This window comes from Mustela nigripes, chromosome 17, assembly GCF_022355385.1.
Source record: "Mustela nigripes isolate SB6536 chromosome 17, MUSNIG.SB6536, whole genome shotgun sequence".
NCBI lineage: Eukaryota > Metazoa > Chordata > Mammalia > Carnivora > Mustelidae > Mustela > Mustela nigripes.
In genome coordinates this window covers 33,947,608-33,955,030 of record NC_081573.1, presented here as the reverse complement: position 1 = coordinate 33,955,030, position 7,423 = coordinate 33,947,608, and positions in this window count along the sequence as shown.

Here is a 7,423-nt window from a genome sequence, read left to right as displayed (position 1 = left end):
AGAGGTTCCTGCATGTTCTTTTGCCTCCAACAGTTAGAGCAGCTGGTCCTTCTGGGCAGCAAACTTTTCTGCTTTAACACCAACTGCAAAGTGGTAAGCGAATATCTGTGATTTCTAGTGGTGACAGACTCCCAGGTACAGCTCATGTGCTTTGTTCTTATTTTTGTTTTTGAGCATTTACTATATCCATCATGGAAGGAAATGCTAAATTTCATTTAAAGGTTTGTGAATAAGGATGTAATAATTTTCATCCAAGTTTATGAGAATACTGAGTCCTAGCCACCTACCCCAGTTAAGGACCCTGAGTTATCATGTGGGGAGTCTGACAGCCCAGAAATCACTTCAGAAAAGGACCTTCGAGATGCCCAAGGAGATGAGGCGGGCTTAAAGCAGGGCAAAGGTTACGGGCACCCAGACCAGAGGCTAGAAGTGAGTGGTCATCTGGACAGAAAGCCAGCTGGCTTGGTGACAGATGGGGCATGAAAGGTGATGGTGATTCTGGACAGTTTGGAAGAGCAATTGGGCAGGAAACAGATGAAGCTCCACAAAGTACAATGGCCTTACCATGGGCGTGGCACCTGCTACTTTGGAGGTTAGCCCACTTCCCTCCAAATGCCTCCCACAACCTCCCTGAGTGGGTGTGGCCCTCAGAGAAGTACCATCTACCCTCCCTCCAAAATATCCCTCCCCCATCCAGGATTTAGGACCCATTCTGCAAAATCTCTTAGTCCTGACCCTCCTTAACCCTTTTAGAGAGCTGTTATTCATATTTTAGCCCAAGTGATCTTATCCATCCTTCCCTGAGAGTATTAGGAGAATCTGAGTTCACCAAGCTTCTGAGAATAGGTGGGTATTGGGGCACCTAGGTAGCTTGGTTGATTAAGCATCTGCCTTCAGCTTATATCATGATCCCAGAGTCCTGGGATTGAGCCCTGCATCGGGTACCATGCTCAGTGGGGAGCCTGCTTCTCCCTCTCCCTCTGCCGCTCCCCCTGCTTATGTGCTCCTACTCTGTCAAATAAATAAATAAAATCTTTAAAAAAATAGGTGGTTTTGAGGAATGGGGGCTAAAAGTGTGCCCCCTTTCCAGTTGGGCAACCTTGAATAAAGGGGACCTCACTGAAGAACCAGATGAAAATTTTTATTTCTATCACTTCTAGCCTGGGCAGGCTGTGCCCCATCTCCCCCCCACCACAACTGCCACCTCAGTCCCCTCACAGGCACTTTCTGGGTAGAGGGCAAAGTGGGTCACACTGTAAGGATAATTAGGGGGAAAAAAAGAATAAAAAAGTGATAGCCCTAAGCAAGTTACAGATAAATGTACAGAGGTGAATTGTTGCCAGTGGGACCTAATTAACATATTGTATTCAACTGTCTGGAGCCTCAAAGACACCTGAGATGAGGACCCGCATTCCCTGTAGACCCCTTCCTTACAGAGAGAACTCAAGATCCTACTGTCCTACCATCTATTCCCTTCCCAACCAGGAAAAAGCCTCCATTAATTCACAAGTTGTTGGGGGAAGGGCTAGGGTAATCAACAACCTGTAAACATCGGTCATTTGTTCTGATTATAAAAGACTCAAATGCACTTTCGTGTATTTCCTTCCAGTTCTTTCCCTATGCATTTGTTACGTGCCCGAGAAAATCTATACATACACCCCAGTACCCTGCTTTGAGACTAAGTGAAGCAATACAGAGGAACGCGGGTTGTAGTCTATGTCCTTACTACATACATAGCAAAGGACCTTGGAGGAAACACGCCAACTTGTGGGAATGTGAAAGGCAAAGAAGGGCAACTTTCACGAACTTGGGCATTTCCCGGTAAATGTTGAGTGACCGTATATCACTGAGTGAATTTCCTATTCCTATTTCCTATTGCTGTCACAGACTTAGTGGCATAAACCAACACAAATTTCTAATTTTATAGTTCAAGAGCTCAGAAATCCAAAATGGGTCTCTTTCGACTAAAATCAAGGTGTTGGCAAGGCTGGATTCCTTCTGGAGGCTCTAGGTGAGATCTTTGTGTCTTTGCCTTTTCCCAGCTTCTCGAGGCTGCCCACAGTCCCTGGCCCATGGCCCCCTTCCTTCTTTAAAGCCGTAATCACACCCTCCTGACTACTGTTTCCATCACTGCATCTACCTCTGATGCTCCTGCCTCCCCTTAAGGACCCCTACAACATTAAAGCCACCTGGATATAACACAGGATAATTTCTCCATCTCAAAATCCTGCATTTAATCACATCGGCAAAGTCTCTTTTTCCGAGTTTGGTAACATAGTCACAAATTCACAAGCTACAGAGATTAGGGAGTAGATTATCTTTGGAGAACAAGGCAGGGAGGGTGGTGTTATTCTGTTTACTGATAAAACACATTTTGGGGCACCTGGGTGGCTCAGCCGGTTAACCGTCCAACCCTGGATTTTGGCTCAGGTCATGATCTCAGTCTCGTGCGACTGAGCCCCACGTCAGGCTCCAAGCTCAATGTGGAGTATGCTTTTCCTTCTCCATCTACTCCTCCCCCAACTTGTGCTTACATGCTCCCTCTCTCTTTCAAATAAATAAATAAAATCTTTTAAAACTAAATAGATAACCCTTTTAAAAAAACATATGATAAAATGTATTGCATCACTAAAATTTCAGGATAATCATCATTTTTCATGGGGCCTAATATTGTACTGTAGGGATATACCACAACTTATTTAAGCAGTCCTGCAATTTGGGATATTTGAGTTGTTTTATCTTTCATGATTTTCATGATGAATGTCTTTGGGTCTTTTGGGAGGGGGATGTGTAGAATTAGAAAAGGATTACAGAAATGGAGTTGGTAGTCAGAAAGGCCTTGGTTCAAATCCATTCTCTGCCTCAATTCTCCAATGTCATTAGAGTCTCGGTTTCCTCAACTGAAAAAACAGGATCCTTACAACTCCAACCTCAGCATTTTTAATAGCTCTCTTGAGCTATAATTCACATACTATATAATTCACCCATTTAAAGTACAAATTCAGTGGGTTTTAGCCTCAGGGTTTTTGCAAGTTTCAGTGATACTGAACATGTGAATTGTCAGCACTCTTAATAATTCTTTGATCATAATTTATATTATTTTCTTAGGCTAAGTTCTTAGAAACAGCCATGTAAGATAAAAGCCTGAATTCTCTCAAATGTTTTAGAAATAGACCTTGTGAAGCTAGAAGGTATTCTTCTGAGGGTTTTACATTTTTGTGGCGTGTGTGTGTGTGTGTGTGTGTGTGTGTGTGTGTGTGTTTAGATAGACTTTGGGAGCATAAGAGTTGGTATGAAATTGTTAACCTATTTGACCCAAGATGCTCTCTTTCATTCTCCCTTGTGTAATCCTGGATTGTACTCACCCCTAAACCCACACACACATAGTAATTAGGGGAAATCAATTATGGTTCACTGTCACCCAAACTTGCAGAGCTACCGGCCTGTCCCTCTCCATATCCTGATGTGACTTACTCCAGTGAGGATTGCATTGGTACCATCCCGAACTGCCAATCTTAATTCATATACTGTGTGGTGGGCTGGCAGGAAGGAGAGGTGGTAGGTCTCCACCAAGGCCACAGGGAGCCCAACCTACCCACCAACACATCATAAAAACATACTCAGTGTGGCTGTGGGAGGACTGAGTGCAGGTTTCAGGGCTGAGTTAGTGAAGTGCCAGCCAAATCCAGGAGTGTGTTGCACCAGAGTAATGTGTGGGTGAATCCTTGGCATCCCAGCAAGTGTGAGAGCAGGTTACGTGAGATGGGTGTGGGTTAGGTGTTGAGGGATGAGAGGAAGGTGCAGAGAGGATGTGTGGGGTCAGACATGGAAAGGGGTGGAGCTGAGGAATGGGACTCCCCCTGGGTTTGGACCTAGTAGTCAGACCAGGGGTTTGGAACCATTTTGGGGTCCCAGTGTCCTGTGAGTATCTGATGGACGCTAAGGAAAGAATGCACACATGCACACACACACGCATATGCAGTGACCCACACGTTTTGCCTATTGTGTGATGCATTCCTGGACCCAGGAAGCTCATTCAAGGGCTCCGGATTAAAACCTCTGGCCTAGACTAGTTCACAGGGACTTGCCAAAAAAAAATCCAAATGCTCATTAAGAGCTGGAGAATGTTTGTGCCTTCTTGCATGGAAGACATTTAGAGAGGTTTAGAGGTTTCAGACTTAAATTCCAAAGTGCACTTACTCTATAAATGCTTTGTTTATCTTCTTCCAGCTTTTGTTTTGAAAATTTCAAATCTACCAAAAAGTTGTGATCTCATGTAATCTTCAACTATATTCTACAACTATCAACGTTTCTGCCCTAATTGCTCCCCTCTCCCCATGTATGCTTGGGCCCTAGGGAACCCACGTTTCTCTGGAGAACCATTTGAGAAGAAGTCGCAGATATTATGATACTTCATCCTTAAACACTTGGCATGTAACTCCTAAGATCAAGAGACTTTCCTTCATAACCACAAGATAACCCTCAGACTCACAAAATTTAACATTGATGCAATACTATTATGTAATGTACATCCTATGTTCAAATTGCCCCAGGAGTCCCATTCATTAGGGTCCTTTTGGCTGTATTTCTCCTTCCCTTCCTCCCTCCTTTCCTTCCTACCTTTCTCATTCAGGATGGGATGCAGAATTACAGAGTTCTCTCTCTCAGGCTCCTTTAATCAAGAACACTATTCCTGAGTTTTGTTTTCTTCTGTGTTGTTTTCTCTTGTGACACTGACAGTTTCGAAGAAACCCAGACTTTGCTGTTTTGCAGAATGTTTCCCTGTTTGGATTTGTCTGATTGTGTCCTCATAATGAGATTCAAGTTAAGCATTTTGGGCAGATGTCTTGTCCCTTCTTGGTGCATCACTTTACAGGGTCCGTTGGTCCTTTATTGATGATGTTAAATTTGACTTGTGGTTACAGCAGTGACCTCCACTTTCTAATCAGTTAGTGATCTGTAGGGTAACACCGTATTTGCTGAAAGCCTCTAAATGCGGCAAATGCTGGTGAGCCAGTGGTGAGCATTCAGATTCAGTCCTTGCTCTGATGCTGTTTCTACACTGGAGGAGAGAGAATTACAATTACAAAACATGCAGCTTTCCGAAGGATAGAATGCTGAGATAGAGAAGTATCAACTCTGCCATTTAAAGTGAACTTAAAGGGGTGCCTGGCTGGTTGGCTCAGTCCATAGAGATGCGACTCTTGATTTTGGGGTTTTGAGTTGAAGCCCCATATTGGGGCTTTTCTATTTAAATTATAGATTTAAATAGAAAATCCATTAATTTTTTGTTTTTAATATGGGGCACCTGGGTGGCCTAGCGCTTGAGCATCCCACATTTGATTTTAGCTCCGGTCGTGGCCTCAGGGCTGTGAGATCAAGCCCCATTTTGGGCTCTGCACTCAGTCAGGAGTCAGCTTAAGATTCTCCCACTCCCGCTCCCTTCTGCTCCTTCCCTTCCTCAAATAGATAAACCAATCCTTTTTTTTTTTTTTAAGCGTTTTTTAAATTGATTATTTTTTTTTTTTTTTTAGTAATCTCTACACCAAACATGGGGCTCAAACTCACAACCCCGAGACTGAGTGACATGCTCTTCCAACTAAGCCAGCCAGGTGCCCCGCCGCCAAAAAAATTTTTTTAAAGATTTTATTTATTTATTTGACATAGACACAGCGAGAGAGGATACACAAGCAGGGGGAGTGGGAGATGGAGAAGCAGGCTTCCTGTTGAGCAGGGAGCCTGATGCGAGGCTCAATGCCAGGACCCTGGGACATGACCTGAACCAAAGGCAGATGCCTAACGACGGAGTCAGCCAGGTGTCCCAAAATAATAATAAAAAAAAATTAAATTATAAAATGAACTTAAAGACTGCTTGGGAAGATGTCAGAGTAGGAGGACCTTGAACTCATGTCGTTCCATGTTTACAACTAGATGTAATCTACATTCCAGTAAATAAAATGAGCCTTAAATTTGAGACTTGAGGAGGAGAAAGAAGGCAGGCACGGGAAGGTGGGGATGGAGGGATTGGAGGCAACCATGGCCAAACTTGGAGGATGGAAGGAACCAAAAGCTGGGCACGTGGTGGTCTCAGGGAGGGAAAAATGATAGGAAAAGGGCTCTGGATCTGCTAACAGTGGTACTGAGCACCTGGTAACTGCTGGACACTGTTTTAAGTGTTTTACATGGTTTACCTTGTCTAAGTCTCCCCATAGCCCTGAGAAGAAGGCCATTACTGCTTTTATGCTGTAAAATCTGCAGCACAGAGAGGTTAAGTTATCTGCCCAAAGTCACACAGTTTATAAGCAGCACAACTAGGATTCAACCTGGGTGGATCTGACTCTACAGTTTATGCTCTTAACCATAAGAAGGAGAAGCGGGGTTCCACCTAGAAAACAGAATATAAAAAAGCACTGGAGTCAGAGCTCCAGTGGGAAGTGCTGTTGATAAAGGATGTGGAAGGGGAAAGCAAGACAAAGGAAAGGTCCAGAAGATCAAAGAGAGAAGAAGGTCAGGAGCTAAAAAGCAACATGATAAAACAGGGCAAAGGTTGCCTGGCCAACCTCCCCCTCCGTCCATGCCCAACTGCTCGCAGGTCCCTTCAGGGAGGACTCACTATTCTTCTGCTCTGTCCTTCCCCCCAAAAACAGGACATGTTCATAGTCTCAAAGTGCCTCCGCACATACCGCTTATTAATTACAGAGGGGAAGGAAAATGGGAACTTTACAATGAGCTACCTGGCCCACTCCAGCTTAACCAAGTGACAGAAGTAAGCATTCGGTGGGTTCTCGGGGAAGGCTCTGGAAGGGAATTAGGGGCTCGTGTAAGAGAGGGGTTTTGTGAGGAAGGAAGGCTCTGGTTGAAGAGAGAAGGGGGAGTCTTGAGGTTGAGGAATCCTGGGTGATAGGGCAGGATCCATCGGAGAAAGAGGAGGTGTCTCCGGGAGGGAAGAAGAAATCTTGAGGTGAGGGATGTGCTCAGTGGTAAGAGTGAGTCATCGGGAGAGACCTGATGGGGACGGGTCGGTTGACGGGAGGGTCAGAACGGGGTCAGTATGGGGCGGGTAAACTCTGCATGACGAGAGGGTGGAGGGCTTGAGGCAGGGGTCGCCAGAAGAGTCCTGAAAGCGCCCGCCACGGGTAAGGCTCAAGGCAGCGGTCAGCGGCTGAGTGAGGCCCTGTGGCGGGCGCCCCTGCGTCCCCTCAGCAGGGCAGCTCTGGGAAGAGGGCTTGAGGCGGCGGGCGGCCGGGGGCGGGGCCGGAGGCGGGGCCGGCGCCGCCCAGCCGGTCCCCCCGCGCTGCAGGGGGCGCTGTGAGGCTGGGCGGCCCCGGGCCGGGCGGCGGCCGCTCCTAGTGAGCGCGGCCCCTTTTCCGGGTTTCCTCCTCCTCCTCCTCCTCCTTCTCCTCCTCCTCCTCCTCCTTCTTCT